The sequence below is a fragment of the Ctenopharyngodon idella genome, chromosome 13 (assembly GCF_019924925.1).
Source record: "Ctenopharyngodon idella isolate HZGC_01 chromosome 13, HZGC01, whole genome shotgun sequence".
Lineage (NCBI taxonomy): Eukaryota > Metazoa > Chordata > Actinopteri > Cypriniformes > Xenocyprididae > Ctenopharyngodon > Ctenopharyngodon idella.
Genome location: NC_067232.1, coordinates 29,287,417 through 29,306,357, shown reverse-complemented (window position 1 = coordinate 29,306,357; position 18,941 = coordinate 29,287,417). Strand labels below are relative to the sequence as shown.

The following is an 18,941-nucleotide window of genomic DNA, read 5'->3' as shown; positions in this document are numbered from 1 at the left end:
AAAGAAATGAAGTTTTATCAGGATTTGAATCAATATTTATATGGATTTCACAAAATAAAAACACAGAATGGATTAATTATATTTATTATAATCAGCAAAGATTTATCAATTAAACTGATGATGCTTTAACTGCATTAGGAGAACAATTCCATGAAACAAGTAAAATAACATGGCAAAATAGACAAGCTCTTAATTGACTATTAGCAGACAAAGTATGTGTTATGTTTGGAGATCAGTGCTGCACTTTTATACCAAATAATACTGCACCAGAAGGAAAGTTTAGCAAAGCTATGCTTAAAATAAAAAGTTTAAGAGCAAAAGTTGCAAAAAATGTTAGAAGAGATGAAAAAGTATGGGATTGGTTAGATTTAAAATTTGGAGCATTAGGAGCATGGTTTTTAAATTAGGAATATTTTTAGGAGTTGCAGTATCAATAGGGGGGTTATTATTTTGTTGTATACTTCCTATATTATGATCATTAATTGTCCAAGCCACAACTAAGCATATGGAAATAAAACCACAAGATGATGGTAAAGCAATCAAAGCATATGTTATCAGGATTGGCCTGACAAACCAAAGTGGATTCTACAAGATGCTGATTCAAGTACCTGAAATAAGGACAAAGAAAATGATTTACCTAACTGCTCCCCAAAGGTAGCCCTCTACTACGCAAAGTATCTGGGTTGAATGGACTCTTATTTTGACGGGTGTTCTAGTCTACGGACTGACAAGGAGAGCACCAAGCGGCAACCTCCCTCAGTTTCTAATGAAGCCAATACTGACTTAAACTGCAATTCATCGACTGGCCGCTAGGGGCAGGCTGCAAAAGAGAGCAGAATCTCATTGAGCCCCATGTTAAAATGGCAAACTTTACAGCAGAAAAAAACATGTTTACAGCTTGGTACAAATTGTGGTTTTGGTCTATACTGCTAATTTTGCCCTTCATGACAACTCTGAGGGGGGTGAATTTTTTTATAACTCATCCGTTTAAATTATATTAAGCCTTAAAGTTCTGCATAATTAAGGGCGTCGTCACTTGAGTGACAGGTAGATTGCGCTGCTGTCTGTGAGCCATCGTTCCAGCCGCTGAATTTGGCATCTCAGCCGTATTTGTGCTTTTTTCTGGATTATTTTATACAATTATAAAATAATATGGCTTGCTGCATTAATGGTCGAGACTCGAGACAGATGTGTGTCTGTGTAGATGTGCTCGCATGCGGAAGATAAACAGAACACACGTTGTTGGATCGTGGCATGGGCTAAAAGTTTTGTTCCTGAGATTTACTACAAGGATGGATATGGGAGGATATGACAGCACTGCTTGGATATTATAACTAAAACTGCTGCATTTTGAAAAATTATACTTTAGACATGGGCTCATTTGTTTGTGAGATATATACGATCATATACAGTTTTACAACATAAACGCTGCTCAGGTTGCATAATTTCTTGAAGAACGATGATTTCATGGATTTAACGCTTTTGTGGACAAAAAGTACAGTTTTTGTTTTGCAATGGACACTTATGGAAATTTTACCCAATTAAGTGCCACGGATTGGATTGATCTCATGATCGCTATTTCATTATAAAGGTATGGAGTCCCATTTGATTTTTCGTGTTGTTATTTGCACACCCGACACAAATAAATTACTGGTGTTGGAGCATCTGTATCTTAAAAAAGACACTGTAGATTGACAGTAAATCTTTAGAACTTTCTATAACTTGTTATCTTTATTAATATTTTAGATAAATCCTTTGCCTGATAACATGATCGTGTCGAGCTAGGCCGGCGTGGTTTCAGTAACCAGTCACCTTGGTTCCAACCACGTCCCGCCTCTTTGCCCATTTTCAGTTATCCGGGAGTGACGTGCGGTGACGCGCTGCTAAGATGGCCGCGGCCTCATTTTTGCTTCAAAAATGCTCTTCAGAAATCTACGGGTGACGTCACGGACATTACGTCCATATTTTTTTTACAGTCTATGGAGAGCGCACAGTAAAGTTTTGGTCATCATTTGGATGGGATTCGCTACACTTATGAAAGTTACAGAAGTTATTCAGTCAAGAATAGGGTGATCTTTTGTTATTTGATTAACTTTAAAGCACAGACAGCAGCGCTAGGATTAGCAACAGTCATTATACAGCTCAGCGCCTTCACGCAGTTCATTAATAAACCATCGGTTCGTTATATCAGCCTTTTTCCTCCTACAGCCGATGGCTGTAAATTGAGCAAAAATCACCTGATAAATATCAGCGGCCGATACATCGGTGCATCCCTACTGGAAAGGGTTCAAATATGCAAAAGATGCTGGAAAACTGAAGAATCTGCAGGAGCTGGAGGATTTTTCTGAAGAACAGAGCTCAGTTTAACTGCTCAGAATAAACAAGAGACTCATGAACAACCATCACACAACAAACAAACAGTCGTAGATCATCAGGTAACCACACACAGTGTTAAGAATCAATGGTTCACATACTTATGAATGGGGTTATTTTAATAAATTCAGCAATTTTTTTGTCTTATGGATTATATGTAAACATCTTTTATGTAAAATATCTTACTCAGGACAGTACTAAATAAAAATAACATGCATTTTGAATGATCTCTCTTATGTTGTTAAAATTATTCATTTTCACAGATTCTTATATATAATTTCTCGGGAGGATCAAGTTATCAGTGCAAGTGGAAGCCGGTATATAAAGCCCTCTCTCACCTCCATCCTGTGACAAGTTTCCAAGCATCCCTCCTTCACCCCAGAAAGCTGAACTTGTACGGTTGAAAAACCGAGGTTTAGGCCGTCTGAAGACTTCCTCCAGTTTAGGTGGCTCAGGTGATCCAAAATACCAATAAAGATCCAGAGGAGTGAAATATTGGCTCCTGACTGCCTGCTGTAACTGCATACCTGCACAAAACAACACATCACATGAGAATAATACAGTAGCATGCTGTAGATACTGCAAAATAAACATGACCTTTGTGTCGGGCTGAGAGTAAGAATGGTCAACATGAAAATACTCAACACAGTTTAAATTATTGTTTGGGTTAGGATTGTTAGGACTGTTTTGATGACAGACTTGTGAACAATCTGAAATTCCCAGCAGAAACTAGTGCAATATCTACCATTACTGTGTAATAAATGAACTTTGACCATGGCCTGTCTGAACAGCCGGAGTGACTGCGGTTACGCCCACCGAGCAGCAAAAAACAGCATTGGTTTTCAGCGTGAAAAACACCTCTAAAATGGGAAAGAGATGTGCAACTGACTGTACAAATAGTTTTGACAAGAAACCTGAGGTTTATTTTTACAGGCTGCTGAAAGAGAAGCAAATGGATCTCTGCAATTCACAGAAACAACTGGAATTTTGGGGTAAAATCATACCATATATATATTGTAATTGTTACATATTGTACTGACAACTCAATTAAATATTTACCATCTTATATTCTGCATTTTACAGTTTTTGTTAGTGTTTATTAAAATCATCCAAGTTTTAGGGCTGGACGATAAATATAACTGATAAGGGATCACCCAGACTTAGACCTGCCTATATTGTGTTTATATGAAGCGTTCACAGGAAAATTTGCTTAACGTTTGGGAACGTCAAAATCAGGCACATATAAAATGTCATTAAACACAAATCACGATCACATGCCAACATCCATGGATCACACTTGTTCTTTGGTAAGGAACACTATCAAGCCCATCTGCCTTTAACTTAAACTGATGATCGTTTGTTTTGCTCATTTTCCCCATTAAGAGCGTCCGAGGAGGGCATGTTCCGGCTGGATACCCTCTATATTCTGATTGGCTGGAAGGTGCACATTAAAACTGTTTAATGTAGTTCCAGCTCTGCTATTAGTAGACAGACGCTGCTCAGACGCAGGCAGTTCACACATGCATCTCTCTCTCTATAATGCTATAATTCATTCACTCAAATAAATGTTTCCCCACTACTATATTTCTGTGTCTGATTGAAAGCAAACAGGATGCTCGATCTCACAAGCTGTAACTGATGAAAAACACCATCATTTTTACCCTTCCGGTCAAATGTTGCACTGCAAACATCAATAACAGCTTTAACTTGTCAACACTGGCAAATGACCATGGTATAAGCGGGATAATCCACAGCTAGCTGTGCTTTAAATGATCTGAATGCACTCGGCTTCACGTCAGGCGGTTCTTCGTCTCCACGTCGTGCATTAAATGATTTGAGAAATTCTGGTTTGACTTAATTCTTCTGGATTTTATTATTTAATACATATATACTATCAAAAATGGTGCTAATGAAATTAATGCATAAAACGTTAGCAATTTAATTATTGTTTTGAAATGTAATCAAACAAATATTTAACAGCTTTTTCATCCTTTTATGTTTTGGCAAAGTGCTGCACAACAGAGATTTACTACATTAAAACATGGACAAAAAAAAAAAAAATATTCCTTAATGTTGTTTTAATAAATTTTATTAGGCTATTATTATTATTATTATTATTATTATTATTATTTTGAGAAGTACATCAATTTCTTCGAGTTAAAAACCGGACTTTTATTTTGACAGGCTGTAGTGAAGTGCTTTGAGTTTCAGAGTGTGTTTGACAATCTTTTCTCAAATAAAATGATGAAATGCTCATTAAGTGTTTTCTCAGAGCAGCCTTGGATATGATCATGTGTTCATGTCCTCCGATAGTGAGACGACAAACACTGAAAACAATATGAGCGTCGCGCGTACTTGAGTATGTAGTACACGAAACAGCGCCGCTCTAGTGGGCCTTGGAGCGCCATCTGGTGGGCCGTGTTGCATTTCAATTCACTAAGTTGAAATTCGATTCAATATCAGTTATTTTGGATATGCTGTATATCAGGTACAGTACATGGCAAATTTTCTCAAGAAAAAAAATCTCTCAACTAATACTGTAAAATATACATGGGAATCAGTTGGTACTACATTAATATTGAAGGTTAAAATAAACTGATTTGCATACGAACTTAAATCACACTTAAGGAAATTTTTGTAATAATAAAGTTATAATAGGCCTACTAACTTTAAAATTATTTCTACTCCAATTCGTTTTTTGAAATATAAAAATTTAAATGGTGGCTGTCAACTTGACAGATTTATTCAAACATGCATAATATGGGCTATTGAAGAACACTATAAAAAATATAATTAATATGGTGTATATATTTAGCTAAATGCTCCTCTCTAGAGTTCATTTTTCTAGCTTAACGAGTTTATGGTCACTGTTTGTTCTGAGGTAATGTTAGCCTAAATGTGACGTTACGTGACATTGTTTACAAGCTGTTTTATTAACGTCTTTCCGCGGTTGAAACACTGATTACACGAATACACAAGACATGATACGGATTTCGTTAAGTTGTACTGTATCTTTTAACATACCTTCAGAAGTTCATTCATGTTTATTTCGCGCTGTAACTGGTATTAAAGCGGAGGAGAGGATCAGTTCACGCGCGCTTCACGCTGCCGCTTCTCTTGACCTGATGAGGCGCTACAGCAGTCACGACACATTAAAGAGCACCGAAACGGTATTTAGGTTTGTTTATTTCGTAGTAAAATGGGCAGAATTTGAAATATGAGACTTTGTTTCATGTCAAAAGCAACAAAACAACAAATCTTATTGTGATTTATTGGATGGTTACGTATCCTCGCGCTGTTTTAAGTGGGTATACGGAAATCCTTAACCTTTCCTAGTGGTATACGGCGTATACCTGCGTATCACGTAGACTACACCACTGGCAAGATCTTAATTTTTTACTTAAGAAGAAAATGAAGGGTGTTTCTTTGATTGAAAGGGGGTAATTGCTGAAGACTCGCTGAATGAAAAACACCTCAAAGCCCGTCACCGCCTGTAGATTAGGCTACCGCAGATATCATAATGAGCGCGCAGGCTATTTTCGTTGTGGTTGTTTGACGGGAGCTAATCACTCTGTCATGTTTTAATGAACCGTTAAAATCGTTATTTTAAAAAAACCTGTCTCAAGATGCAACGTTCTTTCCCATTCATTTGTTCTCTTTTTTGCGCTCTCTCTAGAGTGAATGCGTGCTGTATCTGTGTGTGCTGCCTCGCTGGTTCTAGCTTACGGAGCCCCGCACATGACATGCAGGAAAAAAATAGTAGCTAAATCATGCTCGTGATTTACTAATTCTTTCCCTGGATTTGCTAAACTGTGCACACTGTTTATAAATCGAGGAAACGAATTAGTAAATCGTGCTAACGTCTTGGGCCGTTCTCCGTACAAGCTTGAGTAATGCTGCGTTCACGCCATAAATACCGGAATCTTGAGATGATCACACGTGACGTTATATTCGGAGCTGTTCACGTCCTTGGACTGGGAATAATGTGTTTCCATGGCACCACTATCAACGCCTATGAATCTACAGCGGTCAGGTGGTACATCTGGGAGCTTTCAGAAAACTCTCAGCTTACAAGCTGTAATTACGAGCTCTACGAGGACGTGAACGCTTTTTACGAGCTAGAATCTCGTAACTACAGGAATTACGAGGCCGCGTGAACGCACTTTTAGCGCATCATATACAGGTACGCGCAGATGATCAATAGTGTAATTTCAGACTTTAGAGTGCTCGTCCACATTCAGGGTACAAATAATATGTATTATATTTAGCTAGTGTTATGTCGTATGCTTAATATTTGAAACGACCCAATAAATTCATTGAGCATCTATTTAAGACAGGTTGGAGGTTATCCTAACTTTAAGAAGTTATTTACTATGATTTTTAAGAACATTCTTTTCGGGAATATGAATACTTCTTAAATTTGATCTTTTGAGAATACAAAATATTCTTTTTTTTTCTTAAGTTTGAAAATAAGAGGAAATTAGCAGTTAAGAAGAATTTTATTCTTAAGAATGTTTCGTAAATCCGGCCCCAGATCTACAGAGAACATTTGGAGCATCAAACGAAAAATACATCAAAGACGACCACAAACTCTTCTGCAGCTGGAAACCGATCCACAAGTTTCCTACGCCCCATGAGGCCTTGCGTCAAAAGTGGGAGTGTCTTCCAGTTCGAAGTAAACAAGCTGGACGTGACACTCATTCATTCAACAGTTGACAGTCATTCAAGATTTAGCGACCCAAACTAGCGAACGTTTGGCCTTTAAAGATTCCAGCATCAATATCTGAACAATGTTTTACAATAAAAAATGTTACAGTAACAGTAATTTATTAATTTATGTCAGGAGTGCACATCAATCATGCCGAATCTAACTGATATTTATATTCACATAAAAGAGAACACATACTTGATCAGTTGAACCTGCTTCCATTTATTTACCATCACAAGATGCACAAAACAACTCCATTAAGGCTTTTAAATCCAAAGACTTACACATTTAGAAATATATTGATAAAATATCATATGTTTACATCACTTTTCTGAGCATTTCTTTTAATTTTCCTCGAAATTATGCGATGATTGCGATCAGAGGGAGCTCATGAGAAGAAAACAGGAGTTATGAGTTGTATGAGTTAACCGGAGTGTGAATCTGTGAAAGATATGCGTATGCATCCGGTATCAACAAAGGCACAGGAAAGAGACAGATAAAACATTAAGCCAAATAAATACACGATTATAATCATATAAGAATTGTCTACGTTCCTCAAGCAGTCTCTGGTATTTTCCATAAACGCGTGTATTTATTATCGCAATGGTTAACATAAGTAGCCTTTAGCATCGCATATATGACAGTGGAAACGCGACTGGCTCTGGCACGCGCGACACCAGTAGGAGTAAAACATCACATCGTAAGGCTTTGGTGCATCAGTGACAGGTGAAGAACAGACAGCGGCTTGTTCATGTGTTTCAGGACGCTCTTGTAGTCATGCTGCAGCACTTTTGTGGAAGGTCAGTAACGTAAAGGACAATTAAGGGCACGAAAACTGTTTGTTGTATTGTGATATTATTTACTAATAAATGTACTAGATTGAAATGTTGTCCCTGAGTGCTGTAACGACATCTCTCATTAAGGTTTGCAACTTTACAAAGTAAACAATGATCCAAAAAACACTTTTTAGCACACAAAATACCATTGGTATGCTACTTCCGCCGCCTCACCGGAAGTTGTACCCACGTTCTTTTTTACAGTAGCGCCCCGCGGAAACAGGTGGATATCAGGCAAGAATGGGACCAAATTCCATCATCAAAACTTCAGAAACTCATAACCTCGATGCCCAGACGTCTTCACACTGTTTTGAAAAGAAGAGGCGATGCTCCACCATGGTAAACATGCCCCCGTCCCAACTATTTTGAGACCTGTAGCAGGCATCAAATTTGAAATGAGCTCATTTAGTGCATAAAATTGTAAAGTTTCTCAGTTTAAACATTTGTTATGTTATCTATGTTCTATTGTGAATAAAATATTGGCTCATGTGATTTGAAAGTCTTTTAGTTTTCATTTTATTCAAATTTAAAAACGTCCCAACATTTCTAGAATTCGGGTTGTATCAACAAACTTGAAAAAACTACTATAAACAGTTCAGTTAGTGAGAACACACATTTCAGAGAAGAGTTCGTGTGTTTGCTGACGTCTGACTGTCACTGACACTTGAAAAGCAGTTTCACTTCCTTTATTTCACATAGTGAACAATTTCAGAGCTGCTGTTCAACACGACAGTTCAGAAGAGAAGAAAGAAAAGTCTTCAAATATTGTTTGAGGTGAGTGCTTCATCTTTCTTTTGTTGTTTTCATCTATTTTCAAAAACAGATGAAAAAAAAGAGTCCATAAATATATACAATATTTTCACTTTTGAATGCAGATCTGTGAAATGTGAGATGGGAAAAGTTGTGCTGAATAATAATGATTTATAATTAACTGACACATAATCTGTGCTTTCACACATGTGCTGAAAACTACGGAGCCCCGCACATGACATGCAGGAAAAAAATAGTAGGCTAAATCGTGCGCACGATTTATAAATCGAGGGAACAACTATGTAAAGCGTGCGTCATGTGCGGGGCTCCATAGAAAACATATGATGATTTATTAACAAAATTCGGGAGGAGCAAGTTCAGATAATTAACCCAATTAGCACAGGTGGAGAGCATTCAGTTAATCAACTCAACCAATGTCAAGAGGTATAAATTCAGCAGACGTACCTCTGTTCATCTGAGAGTTTATCAGCATCCCTCCTCCACCCCATCTCCTCACTTCTAGCTCTATCTGCTTTTACCACACCGGGGGCAGTACTCTGGGTTCAGGCCAAAATTCTGAGCTCGGAGCCCTCTCCCCGGACAGCACGCCAAATACACATAACTTTACTCTATTTAATTATATAGATATGTGAACTCGTGAACTGAAGCTTAGAGACGTTTATCTGAAGTAAACTAACCCTGAAACATCTTCTCTGAGAAACAAACCTGCTTTCTGGAAGGCCTGTGAGTGTATGAATATACAGTCAAACCAAAAATTATTCAGACACTAGATATATTTTTTGATATATTTTTACTAGTGTGTGCAGGACACTATAGCTCATTTATGTAAGTGAGGATAGCAAAATAGAGCAAACTATGACATATTATATCCAAAAATTCTTCATACAGTGGACTACCAGGAAAATTGATAAAAAATTTGGGACCAAAAATTGTTCAGACACTTTGACCTGACCATGTTTTGCTTAAGTGTTATCTGACATAATTAAGATTATTTTTTTCTGACACAGTTTAACTCTGAGATCTTGTCATATTTTATTACCCCTTTTTTAAATAAACTGTATTAATGAATGAAATGTTCAAAGTGTCTGAATAAAGTTTGGTTTGACTGTATATATGGTTTATGAGGACACAGCTGTGTACAATGACATGTGTATTACAACATAAACATGTTTTATGAGAACACTTCCTGTGTCCTCACAAACCAAATGACTGAAAAAACATACTAAACAATGTTTTATTAAAAGTAAAAATGCAGACAGTTTCCTGTGATGGGTAGGTTTAGGGGTAGAGGTAGTGTAGGGGAGAGAATGAACAGTTTGTACAGTATAAAAACCATTACGCCAATGGAGAGTCCTCACTGAGATACCAAAACAAACCTGTGTGTGTGGGTGTGTGTGTGGGTGGGGGGTGTGTGTGTGTGTGTGTTTGTGTGTGTGTGTGTGGGTGTGAGTGTGTGTGTGTGTGTGTGGGTGTGTGTGTGTGTGTGTGTGTGTGTGTGTGTGTGTGTGTGTGTGTGTGTGTGTGTTTGTGTGTGTGGGGTGTGTGTGTGTGTGTGTGGGTGTGTGGGTGTGAGTGTGTGTGTGTGTGTGTGTGGGTGTGAGTGTGTGTGTGTGTGTGTTTTAAAAAAACAGTGACAGAAAGAGCAGCACATTGACTCTGTCTGGTTTGAGGCTGTGTAACGCCCTTCCGGCTGATAACAGATCTGTGTTCTCCATTGAGATGAGTCAATCTCACTTAAAAACATCCTTATTTTCTATGGCTTTTAATTGTTGGTGTTTTTGGGGCTGTGTTTTGTTTTATGTTTATGTTTGTGATGTATATATTTGATGTTTTATGGTGTTTTTACTGACTGTAGAGTCTATAGTGTAGTGGTAAAGCGCTCTGTAAATAAACTAGACTCGACACTCGAGGCTTGAGGCAGGACCAGTGACTATATTACCTGCTGAACCTGGTAAAGTTAACCTGGAGCTGTTTCCAGCAGGCCGGAGATCCTCTTCTCCATCAGCTCTGCTGGAATCAAGTCTCTGTTCACATGAGGAAGATCTTCTGGAGACTCAGAGGAGATCTTCAAATAGCTGAAAGTGTCTTTGCTTTCACAATCTAAGTGCTGTTTTCTCTTGCAGCTTCTTCTGTATCTGTCATCGCTGGTGTTTCGATGGCTGGGATGTTGTCTGGACTGATGTAGTTTGTCAAACAGCTTCACAGTGATAAAAACAGGATCAGTCATGGAAACAGCTGTGGAGACGGTTCAGATTCTGCTGTAAAGCAGCTCTGAAAGACAGTAGTGTCGTTATTCAGCTCAATCAGTTCAGTGTTGATTCAGATGAACTATGAATCATATTTCATTTATCATCACAATTTCTTCTCCTCTCGATTTATTAAGCATAATCGTGTGTGATGCTGGTTATTTATCCTGAAAACGTTTCATTTTAATTTGGATTTGGTGTTATCTTGCATTGATATCAAGCCTCCACAATCTTTCATGGTTTGTGTTGTCAGATTTCATATATTGTGTCTGATCTGTGAGTTGATGATTGTGTGTCTGTGTGGATCTGTTGTGTGCGTGAGATTTTCACTTAATAGTTTCAAACCAAATGTAAAAAGAATAGATGAAGAGCTGAATGAAGATCAAATTCACATAAGTACAGCAGGTGGCGCTGACACCCAGTTTACTCCCAGACTGGACTGTTGAAGTGACAGCTTTAACACTGAGATAATGAGCATTTATTTTTAAATCAAACCCAGATGGGATGATGAACACAAGTAAAGTCATCTACACTTTTTACTATCTTTAGGACATGTTTCTCAATACACTTTTTCAAATCTCTTTACACAGCTCTCCTCATCAGCTTTCAGATAACTTCATGTTCAAAATGCACAAGTGCTAAACTAACAAACACTTCTACAGTTTTAATCAGTTCATTCTTTCTGTAGTCACATTTTCAAAACTCTAAACACTATTAGCACAACATCCGTCTGTTGTGAGCACACCATTAACACAATAACTAGGAAGAGATGATCGGTTTATGTGTCGCTTGAACTGAGGCGCTACAGCGATCTGTCACGACACATTAAACAAATATTTAAAATATACTGTTGCTTCTACATTAGTTTGGAGAGTAACTGTGACAGTATTACAATATAAAAATATTAAACACTCCAACATTAATCCCAATCAATTAAATCAAATGCTTGTTCTGACGTACTAGAGCACGTACACACATGAGCACTCTCCAAAAACAGTGCTTTAAATCTCTTGACAAACTAAAATATATAAATGACATTTGTATATATTCTAAATAAAAGATATACATTGTACTGAATGTCATCTTGCTTATTTTGCTCAAGATAATGATTTATTAAGTCCACATGTCATAAAAACAAGAAACTCTGCTTCTAACCACAGCTCGAGAGCTGTCGTTCCAACCACACAAGTTTGTGATGCAGTTTGCGAATGTTCGTTTGAACTATGGTTTCAGGAAACACCAAATCGTTGAACTATGTTAGTAACGACGGAACTTGCGATGTTAGTTGGCTAACGATACTTTTGGGAAACGCACCCCTGAGCGGTTCTGTGTTAAAACTAGTGCTGTCAATCGATTCAAAAAATTAACTTGATTAATCACATTTTTTGTGATTAATCGTGATTTATCGTAATTAAAAACATTTATACGTTTATAATATATTTTATAATGTAATAATTTCACAGTTAATCTCAAAATTAAAACAACATAAAGAAACAACATGAAGACAGTATATTTAAATACTTGTTTAATGGCATCTTTTTATGAATGAAGGCCAGTATCACTGATACTGGCAACATTACAGTGTAATTGAAAGCTATATAATTTTTTATATTTATTAGGCTTCAAAAATATAACAACTTTTAATTTAAGTGAACTTGGAACAATCCTCACATAAACCCATAATAAATGTCATATTTACCTGTGCCTTTCCTACCGTCTAACAGATAGGACAAATACAGAAATTGAATAAAGTTATCAAACAGTCTGCACTGCATAATTTATAGCCTAAATTAAATATAGATAATCATTATTAAAGCTACAAAAGTTCTTTAGTCAACAGCAGTGAGTAATTTTCTAATAATGTATACTTCCCATAACTGAGGTAGAAGTTCATATGAATTTAGCTGTAAATGTTTAACACAGAGAAAGATCTCCAGAGGTTATATAAAACACACATGATACATAAGATATATCTAAGGCAGATTAATGCAGCTTATTGGCAGCAATTTTGAGACCGTTGTTTGTTAAGATCTTGAGTGAATTCATTGAAGTTTCTGCTGGTTTAAGAGAAGATGTCTCTGGATTGTGCAGCTGGATAGGAGATGTCCTGGAGGAGGTCACTGTTTAGGTCTGTGTTGATTTGGGCCTTGAGACCATCTCCTGATATGACCGGGGATTTATGCATTAATGTCACAAAGGCGTTAATTAGCCATTTGATCTTAAAGTTTGTGGAACAAAAGAGGGTCTTCTTTATTGATCAGCTCTGTCACTACAAACCCTAGTTCGAGGTTAAGAGGCATGGGCTCCTTCAGCAGTAGAGGTTTGGTGGAGGATCTCTGTGATCTGTGGTGTTGTGTTCATTTGATGGGCTTCGTTCATGGATCATCCTTTCTTCGGTTGTTTTCATGTGTGTGTGTCATCTTCTGATGTGTCAGTGGTCACTTCTGAGACTTTAATGCTGTGCTGAAGTCATTCTGATGATTTTATTGAATCCTCCTCATGTCATGATCAAACAGATGATCAAGTGTGTCTTTGTAAGTGAATCACAGAAGGCCGAACATTCTGATACTACTGTCACATGCTGTGAAATCACTGTTTTCTCTGTTTTACTGTTCATTAGTGAGTGATTGATGCTTTTTCTAACAGTATTTCTTATGATGCGCTCTTTGAGAGAGAAACTCAACAGATTGATGACGTCTGCAGACAGTTTTGATGTAATACTGCCTCCTTCTGTCTGTATGCTGAACTCCATGTGAAAGAGCAGCATTTCTCCTCCATTATCAGTGTAACGTCATCAGTGACACAGTGGTAGTGCACTAGATCAGGACACACAGGTTCTGCAGGTTTGAGTCCCCTCGTTCACCCTCCTGTCAATTAAAAACTGAAAACAACAACATACAGAAGTGTGCAAAACTCATGTGTGGAGAATACAAAAATACAGTATCACAGTTTAGAGTGTTTGTGTGTTCATTAAGTGTTGTAATGTAATGTTAATGTAGTGTTAATGTAGCTGCAATCAGCAATTATCAGGATTCAAGCACAAATCAATAATTTAGTTCATATGTTTTTCATTTATATTATAAAACAACAACTGTTCTCTCTTTAGCAGTATATGTTTCATCTAACATTCAACAGCATTTTCATGTTTGTAACCATTATATCACTTAGATATCTATAGCTTATATCTATAAATCATATAACAGAATAGCTAATAGTTATTTAATAGTGAGAATTGGACCCTGATCTAAAGTGTGGCCCATTAATCTCATAACATTATTTCTGCAGTTGTAACTGCGGAGAAAATGCTTTCATTGCACATCTGAGCTTCATTAAAAACACTGTAAATACATATAAATGTGCTTCAGATGCTGCTTCTGTTTCTTCTGCAGTACAAACATGGATTTTGTTGATACTAATTTAATTTGATTGATAACAAATCAACGTGTTCTTATTCTAATTGCATTTATTGAATACATTTAATAATTTACAGGAAAAGGTTAGAACATTTGCCAACATCATCAAATCATTTGTCACATTGAGAAGAGCAGATTCAGTGCTATGCACACCTAAACCAGACTGAAATTTTTTTCATTTAAAAATGTCAAAAGTTGAATAAGAACCACATTCTCCATTATTTTAGCCAAAAAAAAAAAAAGGCAATTTTGAGATCGGTTTATAATTATTTAACACTGACAGGTCCAGACTTGGTTTTTTATTTTTGCACCAGAGCGTGCCTGAAATAGGTCAGGACCAAATAAAATTCAAGTAAAGTATTTACAGAGCTTTACCCATAGGAAAGAAAAATCAAAAGTGAGATCTCTTTAACATCTCAAATGTTTCTCCTAGACGTAAATGAGGTTACCTCAACATCAAATGGAGACTTTTGCTTGAGTCTCCTGCTTCTCACACTTGTCTCCTGAGACAAAATCTCAACACTCTCACAATGGTCTCCTGTAAAGATTCAGAAGAGATCTTAGTAACATCACACACTGAGCTCATATTTTTCTCCTAAACTAAAGACTACGAAGTTCCCACATTTGTCTCCTCTAAAATTTAGAAGAGATTTCAACAATCACACATTGTGCTCAGACTTTTCTCCTCAGCTAGAGACACTGGATCTCGTACACTTGTCTGAAGTTTCAAAAGACATCTCAATAACTGTCACGTTTCTGCCCACTGCCGCTTCCTTCCACTCCCCACCGGAGGTCTCCGTTTCACCATTAAGACTTTTTCATTGCACACACGCAGTCACTTCACTCTGGACTACATTTCCCACAATCCCTCAGCTAGGCACTGATCACACTCACACCTGTTTCCCATCAGGTTCCCTTTATAAGCTGCACTTCTTCACACACACTTTGCTGAGTATTGTTTAGCCCTTTGTTTGCATTCTCTCTGTTCCTTGTCCTGCCTAGCCTTGTCTGTGTTTTGACCCTGGACTGATTCCTTGTTTATGGTCGTTTGCTGCCTGCCTTGACCATAGCCTGTGTATTGGACTACTCTTTTGCCTTGCCTTCCTGTTTCTGTTTGCTGGTGTTTGAACTACTGCCTGTATGACTACGCTCTTGTGAATAAAGCCTGCACGTGGATCTCCAACTCCGTTGTCCTGCTCCCATACATTACAATAACATCACACACTGTGCTCAGACTTTTCTCCTCAGCTAGAGACTTTGGTGTTCTCACATTTCTCCTCTACATTATAAAAAATGATCTCAACAACTTTGCAATGTGTATACCAAGTTAAATGTCTCAATGTGAACTCAAACATTTCTATCAGTATTATGTATTAATAATCAGATTAGTCAAGGATTGGGTCATAAGCCATTTAATGTGCCTTTCAGCAAAGAAAGTGCATGGATACCTTTCTTGTAGCAATTTTCCTGATAACGGCATCTGGTACATTACTATTTTAAGAAAGTACTACTTTCTTATTGTATGTACAATTAAGAGTAACGTTAACCTAATTTCTGCATAATTTCACTCTTAATATAGGCTTAAAGGCTGAAATTATGGACTTATTTTTTGGGTGCACAATTTGTAAAGTTGTTGAGATCTCATCTAAACTTTAAGAGGAGACACACGTGAGAGGTCCAGAGTCTCTAGCTGAGGAGAAAAGTCTGAGCACAGTGTGTGATGTTACTGAGATCTCTTCTAAAACTTTAAGAGGAGACTAGGGCTGTCACAATATTAGATTTTTCACACCACGGTTATTGTGGCCAAAAGAATTCACGAGATCGATATATCGCGATATCTATAGAATCCTTGGGGGGAAAATGTATCAGTCTAAAAAAACAATATTAACAATACTGCGTCTAAAATGTAACTCACATTGTTCATTTAACAATAAGTTAAATGAACATTGCATTTGTGCTGATTTGGGGAAAACGGCACTGTTGCTCGTGTGATATTGTAATACAGCTACTTCTTATATGATATAATGACAAAAACTCGCGGCAAAAATGCCCGTGTATCTTGAATTTTGAGGGCAAATAACTGCATGCATAGCTACATCACACAGTAAGACGAGTAAAGAAAACGCGGTATTTATTAAAAGAATCACCCTTTATTTAAATATATGAACAGAAAATCACTGTTAACAGGTTAATATAACATTTCCCATTCCATGACTAGTAAAATAATCGCAATTTACTCTGTAAAATGGCGTAATCCGCAGGGTGATGGTGGGTAAAAAGGTTGTTGGTGTTGCCACCCTTCGCACTGACTGTAGCTGTCTAAGGAGCCGAAAAACTCCCATACTGTCGAGCTTACTTGACTTTTTTCGGTGTGGACAGAGCCTCTCACTCTCCCGCTTGGACAACATGGTTCTTGTTCTTCTTCTATAGCTGCGCGCGCTGCGTCTTCTTGTTTGACAGGTGTCAGCGTTAAGGTGCAATACTGCCACCTGAGAGCTCAACCAGGTACTGGCGCTGGAGTATTTACATGTCATGATATCATAAGCAGCCTATTCATTTTAAATATTGTGGTTATCGCCAATACCAGTATAATGTCACACCCTAAATTAACACATTATCGATATTTCATGCGATATTGCGACACCCCTAAAGGAGACACATGTGAGAGCTCCAAAGCCTCTAGCTGAGGAGAAAAGTCTGAGCACAGTGTGTGATGTTACTGAGATCTCTTCTAAAACTTGAAAAAAAAAAGACCATTGTGAGAGTGTTGAGATTTTGTCTCAGGAGACTCAAGCAAAAGTCTCCATTTGATGTTAAAGTAAACTCATTTATGTCTAGCAGAAACATTTGAGATGTTAAAGGTTTTTTTCTCATTCATGCACACCATTTCAATCAAGCACAATACAAGCATTCTCATATCTGAAGTTTACTTTTGTTGCACAAGGAAAACATGACCTATATTAGCAAGCATGCAAAATGGGTTGTACAAGACAAACTTTACAATGTTAAATGAAGGAAAAAAGGTTATGTGTAACAATAGTTTCTGTAACAGGGACAGGTCGCTCTAAGCACCTGATGTTGGACCAGTGATTAGGTTCGTTACAGGAGGGTAAGTGATCAAGGCACACAAGGACACAGACAATACCTGGAATTGACTCAATGTATTTTGTTTGTGCAAAAATAATAATGGAAGCAAATGTAACACAATTAAATAAAAATAAATAAAACCAAATGAAATAATTGTTCTTTTCAATCCCCTGTTGTTCTTTTTGATATCTTTGAGCTCTGTTCACTATTTAAATAGCTTTTCTCCTATTTGCTTCTAGTTATTCGATTTATGTTTCAGTTGTTTAGTTTCTATTTCGGTTTATAGATATTCAGTTTCACTAACTTTTAGTTTAATAAGAGCTTTTCTTATCTTTGGGTTTTAGTTTTTTGTTCAACGCTTTTATATTTCACTCATAGAAAAGATTAACCCAAATTGAAAATTAAAATGAGAAAAAGAAATGTACAACATCACAAAAGTTCAATTCGAAACAATCTGAAAACAATTCAAACTCTTCAAACAATATAACAGTCAATACCTTCTCAGTCTGTGTATAAATGAATGTTCCTTTGTCATCCAAAGTGGAAAAATATGTTAGTGTGTGCAAAAGTCTCTTGGTGTAGATGAAAGCTGTTTCAACAGCCAATAGTGCAAAGTAATCGATGAAGGAAAAGTCAGATCCTACCGATCAGAATATACACAATGAAATGGATTCCACCTGATCAGTAGAAAGCACTAATCCATGGATTCTCCGTCTGCGTTTCTCTCAAATCACAGTAGTTCGGTTGGGAGGCTCGCCATCTCGGTGTCTGAAGGGTTCGATCCAATCACACAAAAAAACCTGACCTGTTTATACAAACAGCATCTTAAGTTTCAAAAGCACTTACACACCATTTCCTTTAGAACAACACAATATACACTACACATTCATCAATTAACCATCAATCTATATGAAAATAGTATTCAAAAACCCTTTTCTCTCATATTCAAAATATATAAAACATACCAGAATATGTCATCATGTGCACTATAGCATTTAAGTGCTTAAATGGAATATTATATCACATTTCACACTCCTTCAGAAACTATTACACACATAAAACACTTCAGAACTTCAATAAACAAATATAACATTCAGTTTTCAGTAAATTGAACAATATTAGTTAGAAACTCACCAAATCCGGGGGTTTCATATGCTTTTACACCCGCACTGGATTTTACAGGGGTTCGCAATTAGGAATCATCAGCGGCAACATCAACAATCACGTTCTAAAAATAACCCGATATAGTTAAATAGGTCTGCAACATATTATACATAATATTACTCGAATATCAGAAAGGATTATTGAGATATTTGCCTCAGATTGATCTTTGTTCGTTCTCTCGTGATCAGCAATGCGTGTATCTTTCATTGCTCCCGCGTGTCGTCTCAATGACGCCACGCGCAGTCTCAGTTTAGACTGAATATGTCACTTAAGCATTTAGTCATTTTATCAATTTATTATTTTATTATTTTAAACTGCAATGACTTTAATCAGCTTTTTGTTT

At 37.0% G+C, this 18,941-nt stretch overlaps 1 protein-coding gene and 1 long non-coding RNA gene across 2 annotated transcripts in view; one reads left to right on the top strand and one right to left on the bottom strand.

The window, feature by feature from the left end:
• Positions 1–8,623: 8,623 nt before the first annotated feature.
• Positions 8,624–18,941, top strand: part of LOC127524687 (NLR family CARD domain-containing protein 3-like) — a 57,380-nt gene continuing 47,062 nt past the window's right edge. Inside the window, exon 1 of the mRNA XM_051916446.1 lies at positions 8,624–8,691. The gene's annotated coding sequence lies outside the window, so the exon portion shown is untranslated. The remainder of the gene's footprint in view (positions 8,692–18,941) is intronic.
• LOC127524693 (uncharacterized) lies at positions 17,258–18,805 on the bottom strand. The gene is made up of 2 exons (XR_007933143.1): positions 18,569–18,805; positions 17,258–18,239 (listed from the first exon to the last, which is right to left on the bottom strand). It is a non-coding gene; the product is annotated as an uncharacterized LOC127524693 (long non-coding RNA).